General features: G+C 40.0%; 1 protein-coding gene across 2 annotated transcripts in view; it reads left to right on the top strand.

Annotated features, from left to right (window-relative positions):
* Positions 1 to 13,184, top strand: part of PTP4A3 (protein tyrosine phosphatase 4A3) — a 213,327-nt gene that overhangs the window by 49,989 nt on the left and 150,154 nt on the right. For both annotated transcript variants that reach the window (XM_074264615.1, XM_074264619.1), the window contains exon 2: positions 11,838 to 11,982. The gene's annotated coding sequence lies outside the window, so the exon portion shown is untranslated. The remainder of the gene's footprint in view (positions 1 to 11,837; positions 11,983 to 13,184) is intronic.

Below are 13,184 nucleotides of genomic sequence, written 5' to 3'. Positions count from 1 at the left end.
CTTTCTGTGAACATCTAACCTCCACTTGAAGACCTCCCGGAAGATGAGGAATTCATGATTTCCTGAGGCAGGCAGCTCCTGTTCTAAATCTGTCCCTGTGACTTTTCCTTTTACTGTCAGTTGTTCTAATCTGACTTTTACCTGATTAGGATTCCCTTTCCAGCATTTCCAACAAGTCTCTAACTCTGCTGGAACACTTCCACTCTCCACTCACTACTTAACTAGGCAGACCATTCAGCCTTCAAACAGTTTAGGAAGTACATTGTTAGAACAGGTGACTCCTCTCCTTTCCTTCTTATCCAATAGCTGTCTAAATAAATCAGTAATTTCCAGTTCCAGAATACCTTAGTAGAGTGTATTGCACAGAGCAGACACTTAATAAAATGATTTTTGGTTGAGGGGGGGAGATTAGGTTGGGACTAGATGATAGATGCTCTCTTAATGGTTGTTGAATGCATTAGTGAACCTGGTTTGAGATATTAGTAATGCCTGGTTTGAGAAATCTGCCTGTGATTGTTTTTTCGATTTTGGCTAGCAGTCGATATTTGGCTTCCTTCTGTGGTTTGCTGTTTGTCTTTCTCACGCACACATTTGCAACCTTTTCTCTTTGTTGTGTTCCACCCACCAGTGTCAGTGAGATGACAAATCCCACTGTGCTTAAGCTCTCCTGTACCCTGGCTATGGTTTTGTTCCAGTGTCAGCCAGATGACAGCCCTTGGCTCAGGCCCTAGACCTGGTATCTAGAAGTTCTGAGAAAATCAAGGAGTGATTTTTTTTTCTGCCTAAGTTTGTTCATCTTGTCTGATTTTTTTTTCTTTTTGGAGTGACCTGACCCCTGAGGCTGAGAACCCTGAACACAACACTGACAGCCACGTTTGTTTAGTTCCTGTGTGAAAAGGCCCCCGCAGCTAAGCTGCCAAGTCAGGAGAAAGTTCCCAGGCATCAAACTGTGTCTTGTAGTGGGTTGGAGCTGCTCTGGGGTCGATCCAGAAAAAAGCCAAGCCAGCCTGTTCCTCCCTCTAACTAAAATAATAGTTTCTATTTCCATAGCCTTTTTGGATTTACAAAGTTTTCTCCTCATAAAAACTCTAGGAGATAGGCAGTAGAAAATATTATTGTCCCCATTTTGCAATTGTGGAAACTGAGGTCTGCTGTCATGCAGCAGTCAGAGCTAGGACTTGACCTCAGTCTTCTTGGCCCTCATGCTGTGTTCTTTCTCTGTGATGTGTTGCTTTCTCCAACCTAAAACTTAGAAGCTCAATGCATCTGCTTCAAGCAAATTCATCTAGTTTTGTGTTGCAAGTAAGATGGAAATAATGATTTCCCCCCCACTTTAGTTTATATCTCATAATGTCGTTGCACCATAAAAGCAGTTTGACGTAGTTTTCCTCAAGAGTCAGGACAAGTTGAGATTTTCTAGTAGTGTGACTCTCTGTATCTCAGTTTCCTCTTCCACAAAAATGGGGGCTAATAATGGTACTTGTCTCATAGGGTTGTAGTGAGGCTTAAATAAAATAATGGGCATAAAACAGCTTTGAAAACCTAATAAAGCACCGCATTAATATCAGCTGTCATTATAAATAATTTTAAAATTAATATTCAAATTGATTATTACATTCATTCCTTGAAACAACTTTTTTAGTTTTGAAAACTCTACCCATCTTAATTTAGTCCAAATTTGAGTGAATTTTTTGTGTTGCTTATAAAAAAGCTGTGGATTTGTTTTGTATTTGAAGCCTATTAAAACTCCCATGTCTTTTTCTCAGAAACCATTGTCTAGCCATGCTTTTCTTATCTCATATGTTTACAGTTTAGTTTTTTAACCCACGGGTAGCACTTCATATTTATCTCCATTATATTTCATTTTCTTAGCCTACATTCTTTTTGGAAATCTTTTGGGATCCGGTTTCTTTTGTTCTTATTTAGTTATCTCTCCTAGCATAGTATCACGTACAAATATTGCACCAAGCTGGGCTAATAACAGAGCTCTGTGCAATCCCACAAAACCTCCCACTCTTTGGGATCACTTATTCCTTGGGTGAGGGGGAATGTGAGGTGCCATGGCCAGACTCTTAAAGGTTACTGTCAAGATAACATGGTGGTTCTATAGTCCCCTTAACTTTTTACCTGGTTCTAGCAACAGATTTTAACATGTTCTTTTTCTTTTTCTTGTTTTCTTGTGTTTGAGTTTCCAAATTAAGGTCTTCCTTTGCTACCCCCAGCTTCTCCAAACTTCTCCCAGTTCCCTCCCTCTGCCATTTTTTCAAATTCAATTCATTATGCAGTTACTGGATTTAGTCAGGAGCCAGGTTTGAATAATGGCTGCCATATAGCTGTTTGAATTTGGGAAAACACCTAACTTCTAGCTGGATGTGATTGTGGATGCCTATAATCCCTGCTGTCAAGGGGAGGCTGAAACTGGCAAATCTCTAGAGCAAATCTCAGAACTCTAAGCTACAGTGAGCTAAGCTGATCAATGGCCACACTGAGTTTGACATTAATATGATAAGCTCTGGAGATCAGGGGGCCCCTAGATTTCTGAAAGAGGGGAAAACCAGTCCAGGTTGGAAATAGAGTAAGTCAAAGATTCTGTCTCAGCTGGAGAGGGATTGTCAGAGTGAATAACCTCTACACTTCCAGCCTAGGCAAGATAGACTTTAAAAAAACAAATTAACTTACAAAGCCCTTTTTATATGTTGTGGAAAAAACAATTATTGTTAAAAACAACCAGAAAATCTTTGAGTTTCATTCATTTTTTTCTGGGGGGGGGAAATAAAAGTAGGAGCAGTTGGTGAAATTGTTAAAAAAAAAAAAAAAGGAAGATTCAAGTATGTTATAAGAAAAAACTTGCTAATAATTAATATTATCTAAAACATAATGGGTTGCCTTAGGAGACAAGCCAGTTCACCCCTACTTGGAGCTCTTCAAGCAGTGTCTTGGTTTGGATGGCCATTTGGTGTATATGTTTTATAGGGGGTTCCTGTTTAGGCAGATAGGACGATATAGTTTACAAAGTTTAAATACTTTGGAATCTTGCGATTCACACAAGTTTTGAATACTGAGATTCAGTGATAGAAGTTTTTAGATTGTGGGTAGCTAAGGTCTCTTTGTCTCTGACTGGTTCAGGACCACAGACAGCGACTGATTTTGCCCCCAGTGACCTAGAGTCCAATTCTCATCACTCTCTCTGCGCTTTTCTTGGCTCTCTTTACTTCCCACTGAACCCTTGTTCTGATATCCAAAATCCTATTTCATCTGCTCCCTCACTTTATTGGGGAATGGGAATGCAGCCAGTCTCTGACTTCTGCTCTTTCTTCTTATCCCTTTTTCAAACCCATGCTGACCTTGTGTCTAGTTCTCATCCTTTTCTTTGCCCCATGGTTGGTCTTATGGAGGCTGGCTCAGGCTGAAGACCTTAAATGAACTAATAATCCTGCAGGGAAAGCCTGGTGCCTTTGACCCAATTGCTTTCCTGATCCTCTTCTCTCTTACCACTCTCCCCCCCCCCCCAGTCATAGAGGATATTCTCCCTAGGCATGTTTATCTTTTCCAGATTCTCATCTCTTTTTATCTGAGACAGATTCTTCAAGCAGGCCCCTGACTTCTAGTATCCATCTTATTCTGCCCTTTCTCTACATGTGATCTAGTCCCTTTTAATTGAATTGAGCAAACGTTTAAATCCTGATGACATGGTGGGTGCAGTGAGTGCCGGGGCATGTCTATGACACTTAATAGGTGACCACAGGCAGACTACTTAATTTCTTGGAGTCTCAGTTGCTTCATTTATAAAATGTGGAGGTTGGACTAGCTAAATATACCCTTCTCCCCCACCCCAAGCTTATATTGCCTTCTCTCTCTAATTGCTTTGCATCTGCTCTGAGTGGATCTTGTAAATATATATGTGTGTGTATACATACATACACAGATGTGTTATCTCTCTCTCTATATATATATATACATGCATACACATATATGTTGTCTTCCACATTAGAATGTAACCTTTTTGAGAAAAGGGACTGCTTTTGCTATTTTTTCTTTTGTATCTCCACTTTGCCCAGTACCAGGCATACAGTAAACATTTAATCAGTGCTTGTTGATTAAATAATTGAGGGTCCCTATGGGCCTTTTCCAGTTCCAAATCTATGTCTTTAACAGTGATGCCCAATACTTGGATACAAAAAAGAGGGCTAGAGGTGAAATCAGGAGACTAGACACCAAGTTCTTATGTTCAGAGTAGTTCTCAGGCAAGTTTTCTCAAGCCTCAGTTTTCTCATTTGCAAAATGACAGGACACTCCTTGCATCACAAAGTTGTTTTTATCATAGTTGAATAATGTGGATTGTGTGTGTGTGTGTGCAGATAAGTATGTTGCAAGGCAGAACAAAATAGTAGTAAAGGAAGTAGCTAGATGAAGGACCCTGAGAATTTGAGGAGGAGAGATTCCTTTGAAAGGAAGAGTTAGATCATAGAATCTCAGAGTTAGGACTTATAGGTCATCGACCTATAGAAAGACCATGCCTGAATATGAACTCCACCTTATCAAAGCCCCCCTCCCACAGTAGAAGCCTTCTTCTCATCCACCTCCTCCTTTCCTGAGAAACACTATTTAACTTTTGGATAGTTCTAATTGATAGCTAGTCAGCAAGTATATATTAAATGTTTACTATGTGTCAAGGACTCTGCCTGTTTTGAACATTTATTCTCATATGCAGCCTTAATTTAACTCTCTACTACTTTTCCCTCATTGGTCCTGTTTCTGCCCTCTGGGGTCAAGTAGAACAAGTTTGGTCCATCTTCTTTATGTCACTCTTTCAGATATTTAAAAATATCATGACCCTGTTAAGTATTTTCTTTTCCAGGATAAATATCCTTAATCCTTTAGCAGATGTTCTTCTTGCATGTTCCTACCCATCCTAATCATCCTTTTAGAAATGCTCCATCTTGTCAGTATATTTTTTAAAATGTAATTCAGAACTGAACAAAATACTCAACATGTAGACTTACCAGTATGGGAATGTTACATTTGCCTAGATGCTGTGAATTTCTTGTTGCAGTCTTAGATCCCATTGGATTTGGGAGCCATCTGTGTCACACTGAGTTCTTACTACATTAAATCTCAGCTATTTCATTCACAAAAGGGTAATTTAGCCATCTATCTCTCATTACATACTTGGGCAGGTGAATTTTTGAACCTTGTGGGTTCCAATTTTATGTGGGACTTTACATTTATCCCCATTAAATTTTATCTGCTTATATTTGTTCCATTGAAGCCTATTTTTGTTTGCATAAGAAAACAGGTCTAGAGAGGGGGAAAGTGTCTTGTCAAAGCTTATAATAGGAGAAAGAAGAGGAAGAGGAAACTGAGGCAAACAGGTGAAGTAACTTGCCAAGAATCATATAGCTATTGTGTCAGAGGCTGGATCTGAAACTGATTCCAAGACCAGCACTCTATTCATTACATCAGCACCCTACCTCTACCTTGTATTTGGTGATCTTCACTCTCAATCATCTTCAATCTCTCTTGTTTTATTAATACCTTTTGTAAAATGTGATACCAAATTGAATAGAATTCTACCTATGAAGTCTGACCAAATAAGAATTCAGTTTGACTTTCACCTTCTTAGTCTTGAACACTCTCTTAATCCAGCCTAAGATCACATTAATATTTTGAACTACCAGTATCATCTGATGACTATATTGAGCTTATAGTTTTTATTAGAGCATTTTATTGACAAAACATATGCATGGGTAATTTTTCAATACTGACCCTTGCAAAAACTTCTGTTCCAACTTTTCCTCTCCTTCCCTCCACTCCATCCCCTACATGGCAGGTAGTCCCATACATGTTAAATATGTTAAAGTATATGTTAAATACGATATATATACACAGTTATCTTTCTGCACAAGAAAAATCAGATTTAGAAAGAAGGTAAAAATAATCTGGGAATAAAAACAAAAAAGGAAGCAAACAATAACAGAAAGAATGAAAATGCTATGTTGTGATCCATACTCATTTCCCAGTGTTCTTTTCCTGAGTTTGGCTGGTTCTTTTTATTACTGATCAATTGGAACTGATTTGGATCCTCTTATTGTTGAAGAGAGCCATGTCCATCAGAAATTGATCATCATACAGTGTTGTTGTTGAAGTATATAATGATCTCCTGGTCCTGCTCATTTCACTTGAGTTTATAGTATAATTTCACCAGATTCTTCCTGAAGTAGGAATTATTTCATTCTATGTCCTTACTTCCCAAGGACTTCGCACAGTACCTTGTACACAGTATCTAGTACAGGCACATAGGAGGTACTTAATAAATGATTATTGACTTTTGACATTTTGGATCTATTCTGATGTTATATTTTGTAAAGTACTTTTTGAATCCCAACTCTGTCATTCAGTTGTTAGCCATCCTTTTCAACCTTATGTCACCTGCAAATTTTACAAACTTGCCATTGATGGCACTATATGAGCTATTGATTTAAAAATTTAATATAAACTTCACAGCACCAAGCATAGATACCAGGAACATTCTGTTGGAAACTTCCTTTCAAACCGACATGGAACCACTAATGACTACTCTTTGGATTTGCCCATTTGACCACTTCTGAATATTCCTAATTGTACTAACACATGACCTAAAATTCTCCACCTAGCTTACAAAAATAGCACGAGATTCTATCAACTGCTTTTCTAAAATTTAAGTGAACCATATTTGTAGCATTTTGCATGTCTATTAGCCTAGTAATTCTGAAAAAAAAAAAAGGAAGTAAAGTTAGTCTGCCTGACCTGTTCTTGAGGAAGCCAAGCTGGGAGCACTGTTCTCTCTTCTAGACTTTGACTAATTATTTCTTTATAGAGCTAGAAATGAAGCTCGCTCAACTATAGTTTGCAGAGTGTTTCTTCTCCTGTCCCCCTCACCCCACTGATGACTGTAAAATTGTATTTGCCTTTTTGCATTAGAAAGTCTGGTGAATCCTCTGTTTTACCGGTGTTTTTTTGTTTATAGACATCTAAAGTAAAAGATTTTATTGCCTGCTCCTTTCTTGTATTTTGTCTCCTGTGAATTCTGTATGTTTCTGTAGCTAATTTTCTTTGACATTATAGCTACTTCCTAGAGTAGTCAAGTTTCCTAGAATATTTATAGGCAGTTTTTTCTTAGTTTCTTCCTTTGCAGTTTAGAGCTCTTTTCATTTATATGATTTATAAGACTCCATGCAAATATATTCTCACAAACCTTTGTTAAATACATTGTTCCCTGATCAGGAGCGTGCTGTTCCTCTGTTTTAAACCACATTTCAGGGATCAGATGCCCTATTTTTAACTGTCTGGTTTCCCAATTCTACATTTCTTTTCAGCAGATCTGAGCAGTTCCCCTGACACTTTCACTTCTTTGCCCAAGACTTTATGATTTTTGGCAGCATTTTTCCAGCTCTTTCTGGAACTATAACACATCCACTTAAGTTACCAGAATTTGGTGACAAGCTTATGTTTTGACAAGTCTTGAAAAGTTCCGTGTAACTTCTTAGATACTTGGGCTCCAAGAATTATGAGATTCCAAATCTTCTAAGTGTTAATCTCTATGTACAGGGACAAGAAATAGAATGCCTTTCCTGAAGGAGCCTTTAAGCCATCTCAATTTTTTTAGCATCTTAATCACTACTTTATTCTTCCTCAGACGCACAAGTTTCAGAACTTTGAGTGATCTTGCTAGTCACAGACAGTGAGGGCCTACATTGACTTTGTGCTTAATCATCATAAATCCCTCCATGGTGGGAAGCCCCATTAACTACTAATTCCCCATTCTTCTACTCAGCTGCCAAAGGAATATTCCAAATATTCAGGTCTGACCATGTCTCTCCCTTTACTCAGTACATTTTGGGGCCTCTTTATTGCCTTCAAGATCAAATATAAAATCTTTTGTTTGGCTTTTAAAGCCCTTCATAATTTGGATCCCTCCTGCTTTTCCAGTTTTTTTATACCTTATTCTCCCCATATATCCTACAGTTCAATCTCCTTGATGTTCCATACATAAGACACTCCATCCTTTGAATGCTCATTTTCTTTCTTTTTTAGTGGAGGACAGGGATGGCAATGTAGTCAATTGACTTTGCATTTTCACTGACTGTTCACTATGCCTGGAAGGCATTCTCTCCTTGTTTCTCCCTCCTCAGTTCCATCTCACTAAAATCTCACCTTCTGCAAGCTTTTGCTGGGCCACTTTAATGCCTTTCTCTGTGATTATTTCCAATTTATCCTGCATCTATATATCATTTGTACATTTTTGTCTACATGTTGTTTCTCCTTTTAGTCTGTAAACTAAACTCCTTGAGAACAGGGACTACTAATATCTTTTTTTTGTGCCCCCAGTCTTTTCCTTACAATAAATGCCTACTAAAAACATATTGAGTTATTAACTTGATTGTAAGGGAACATTCCAAGATTTTCTCCCCTTTCATCCTGGTGCATGTGTCTTTTTCAACTGAATTTGCTTGAAAATCTTCACTTACCCTTTCATTTCTATCCTTCTTTGACCTGCTACACCACAGTCTTTCATTGTCTGCTTTCTACAATCCTCCATCTGTTGACAATTCTAGATTTCTTCATGCTCTTTCTTTTTTCTTGTATTGTTGAGAACCAGGCTTTTCCTTCTTACATCTCTTACCTATACAAGCCCTGGGACAAGAGGGAGAGGTATTCCCCTTTCCTCATCCCCGCTTCTATGGCTGTCTCTTTGTCACCATCATTCAGCAGATCCTTCTCTGTGGATGTTTTTTCCATCCACTATTTTCACCCAGTCCTCCTCCCTTTCTCACTTTTGCATATCTACTAAGTCATGCTTTTTTTGTTCTATAAGGAGCTCATTACTGACTCAGTCTTCCTGTCTTTTACAGTCTTTACTCTCAAACTTGGACACTTTAGTGTACATTGTCAACATCCTCTTGGACATTGTGGCTTCCCAGGTCATCAGCCTCCTTAAATCTGGACAAGTCAGATTTACTGACAGATTAACACCTCTCTGTCTCATTGACAAAATATTCTCTCAAGCCCTTTAGTATTTCCCTCCTGCATTATTCTTCTTAAGGAAATACTTGGTTCTCCTGATGGCCTCCACTGCCACTTCTCCCATTTCATTGTTCCGGCTCTGTTCTCCCTTCCTTCCTTTCATAGTTTTGAGTCATTTGATCATCTGTTATGAGAGATCCTTGAGTCCTCTGCTTCCTACTCCTGCCTTCAGTAATCCATTGCCAAGTAATAGGCTTAGCTTGCTCCTACTATCTATCTGTGTTATTCCATACATGCTGCTGTTGAATATTCTGGGAGAAAGCTCACAGCCTTTCCAGGAGGGTTCACTCAAAATTGGGTTCTCACTGCTGTGATAAAATCCTTTCACTCTTCCAATGGTCTCTTAATCATACTTTCCACAGTATTTCAAACCTTCTTTCTCCCTATCCCTCCTACACCACTACTGCCCTTCTCTATCAGCAGATGAACTTGCTTCCTACTTTACTTAGAAAACAGAGACCATCACAAGCTCCCACTTCTCCCCCACTCTATCTCAGAAGCCTTCTTCGTTTATCCTCTGATGTTTCCTTGGCTTTCCTTTTTTGCTGCAGAAGTGGGCCTGTTCCTTGCCAAAGCTGACTTTCACTTATGCTCTTGATTTTTTTTCCTTCCAGTGTCTTCTGGGAGCTTGTTTCCTTTAATAATTTCTTATTTTTCTCTTCATTTTCTTCCCATCTGCTTAATAATAGCTAACATTGATATAGCACTTCAGTTTTTGTGACTGTGCACACACACACACACACACACACACACACACACACTACCCTCTTTATCCTCAAGACAACTCAGTGAGGTAGGTGCTATTATTATCTTAATTTTATAGAGGAGGAAATGGAGGCAAACAGAAGTAGAAAATAAATTATTCAAGCTCAAACAGCGACTAAAGTATTTGAGGCAGCATTTAAACTTAGGTCTTCTTGATTCTACTGTACCACCTGGTTGCCTAGGTCCCCTTTTCCTTCTAACCCTGAGATTCTAGTTCCAATTAGATAAGAGTACAAGGCTATAGAGAATCAAGGGCTTAAAGTGTCTGATATAGACTAACTAGTTTGTGCTTTAGATGGTCAGGAAAGGAAAGATGAATGCAGGTTAAGATGGTCTGGAAGAATGAACAGAACCATAGGATCTTAAAGCTGAAATTATTCACTATTATTTCTATTTGAAGAGGGAATTCTCTGTCCAATATCACTGACTGGAGGCCTGTACTTGAAGACCTCTGTGGGGTAAGCTCACTTTTCCCTCTGTCTTGAATCAACGTTATGTAGTGGATAGAGGATCCAGCCTTGAAGTCAAGAATGCTCGTATTCTGATCCTGCCTGTGTGACCCTGGACAAGTCACTTAACAATTCTGCTTCTCAATGAAGTCATCTGTAAAATGAGGCAGTTGAACCCAAGATCCTTTCTGCCTTAAAGTCAGTGATCCCAAGGCAACCCATTCTGCTTTCTAATAGCTCATTGTTGGGAACTTCTTCCTTCAGTGATTTGAACAAAGTTTGATACTGTCTACCATTTGCTCCTTCTCCTCCTGCTTTCTGATACTGTCTACTATTTCTCCCTTTCCTCCTGCTTTCTGGGGCTGTCTACCATTGCTCCCTCTCCTTCTGTTTTCTGATATTATCTACCATCGCTCCCTCTCCTTCTGCTTTCTAATACTGTCTACCATTTCTCCCTTTCCTTCTGCTCTCTGGGGCTGTCTACCGTTGTTCCCTCTCCTTCTGCTTTCTGATACTGTCTACCGTTGCTCCCTCTCCTCCTGCTCTCAGGGGCTGTCTACAATTGCTCCCTCTCCTTCTGCTTTCTGATACTATTATTGATCCCTCTCCTCCTGCTCTCAGGGGCTGTCTACTATTGCTTCCTCTCCTGCTTTCTGATATTTTCTACCATTGCCCACTCTCCTCCTGCTTTCTGATATTGTCTATCATTGCATCCTTTCCTCCTGCTTTCTGAGGCTAAAGAAAACAAGATAAAGAAGATTTTGAAATGTGGAGTGGGGTAGAAGAGGGAGCTCATGGCAGATGGTCCTCTTCCATGTAGCAGCCTTTGAATTAAGATAGCTATACTTCCATGATTTTCTCTTCTCTGTCAATCACTTTGGAAAATTTGGGGAGTACCTGAAGACCAAGAAGACCTATTCAGTTCTGGGAAAATCCCTTGTTACTTAAGAGTTTATATTCTAGGCTAAATGATCCCTTGTTTCTTCAGCCAGTCCTTCTAGGGCATGGTCTCTTTGACTTTTTTTGTGAAAGAGGTGGGTTGTGGGTTTACCTGATAGTGATTTACACAGATAGATAGGTAGGTAGAGAGGAGTAGGGCATCCTTCTGATACCCAAACTGTTTCCTTCAGGTATGGATTGGGTTTGATGACCTCTGAAGTATCCCTGCCAGCTCTTTGATTTTATAATTCTGTGGGCAGACATGCTAAGCCAAGAATACAGCATCACAATCCCCCTGGGCTTTGGGAAGCCTCCTTTCGGCCTTCCAACATCTCCTTGTCCCCTCTCTTCCCCACCCTTCTTTCTAGGAGAACCAGAAATCCCATTTGTGAATCAGCATTTTCTTCCTCCCACACAAGCTCCCCCTCCAGCCCATCCCAGCTACCCGTGTGGTAGAGGAGGTGTGTAGGGAGTATCTCCTGCAGCTGGAAAATATCTTCCACTGCACAGACACCCACCATCCCCCTTGTTTTGGGGTGAAAGCCTCCTTCCTTGGTGTGACCCCGTGGGCCACAGCCAGACACCTTGAGCTCTGCTTTCTCACTTTTTCTTCTCTTTTAGATCCACAACATGGGCCAAGTCTGAGAGCCACCGGCGGGAGAAAGAAGAGACCGAGTGCAGACTGAGCACGGAGGAGAATTGGGAATGTGGAGGCTGAAGCCAATGGGCTTTGTCACCCCTGCAGGGGCCAGGGCTCCCCACTGAGGTATGTGCAGAGAAGAGCTCATTTTCTTCCTGTTTCCAGCCCGTTGCTGTCATTTGGGGAGATGCCCACTGACCTAAAACTAGGCAAGACTCGCCAGATGGAGGATGAGTGGTGTGAACTTATGCTGCTCTTGGGCGACCTGGGAGGTCTGGATGTGGCAGATTTCAGAATTATGAACACAGGTCGTTAGAGCTGGAGGGGATAAGGGAACATAGACTGTCAGAGCTGGAAGGGGGAACCTCAGAGACAGTTCTGGCCAAGTCTTCACTTCATGAAAGAGGCTGCAGCCCAGGGAGAGAAGAGACTTGCTCTCACCATGGTCATGCGTCAATTCAGTGGCAGGGTGCCCAAGACAGTACTTTTTGCCTTACATCAGGTTTTTGTATCAAATTATCCAGAGGCATTATAAGTAATGTGAGAGGGAAAAAGGTATAATTTTGAATTCATTTCTAAGATCTTCATTGTCTTTAATCAGTATCTGGTTCCAGGATACATTAGTTCCAAGTTACTGTCAAATGACAGAGAGACAGCATCTTGTAGTGGAAAGAACACAGAATTGGGATTCTGAAGGCCTGAATTTGATTAACTTACAGCTTTCTGAGCCCAAGTTTCTTCATCTGTAAAATGAGTTCATTAAGACTAGAGTGACTTGGTAAGATCCCTTTAAGCTCTTATTTAATAGAGCTTAAATTAAATATTCAACGTGATGAAGAAGCTCCTATCATCTGAGATCTGCAGCCACCAGAGGTTTCTGGATCTCATATGACTCAAACCTTTCATTTTATAGATGCTCTGAGTGGACAATGACTTATCTGATGTCACATAGGCAGATAGGCAACGAGTGTTACTAGGTGCTTACTATGTGTCAGCCCTTCTGCTAAGTGTGGGGATAGAAAGAAAGGCAAAAATGCTGTCCCCTCAAGGGACTCTCATTCTAGGGGGTTGAAAAGATGCAAACCACAGAATATATACAAGATATACAAAATAAATGGGAGGCTATCCCAGAGAGAAGGTTCTAAGGGCAGCTGGGTGAAACAGTCAATAGAGTTCTGGCCCACAGTCTGGAAGCTCTGAGTTCAGATTTGACCTGAGACACTTATTAGCTATGTGACATTGGACAAGTTACTGGACTTTTGTTTAACCCAGTTCCTTCAAGTATGAAATGAGAATAATAATAGCTGGTATCTCAAAATAATTGTGAG

This window comes from Sminthopsis crassicaudata, chromosome 1 (assembly GCF_048593235.1).
Source record: "Sminthopsis crassicaudata isolate SCR6 chromosome 1, ASM4859323v1, whole genome shotgun sequence".
Taxonomy (NCBI): Eukaryota; Metazoa; Chordata; class Mammalia; order Dasyuromorphia; family Dasyuridae; genus Sminthopsis; species Sminthopsis crassicaudata.
This window is presented reverse-complemented; position numbering and strand designations above follow the sequence as displayed.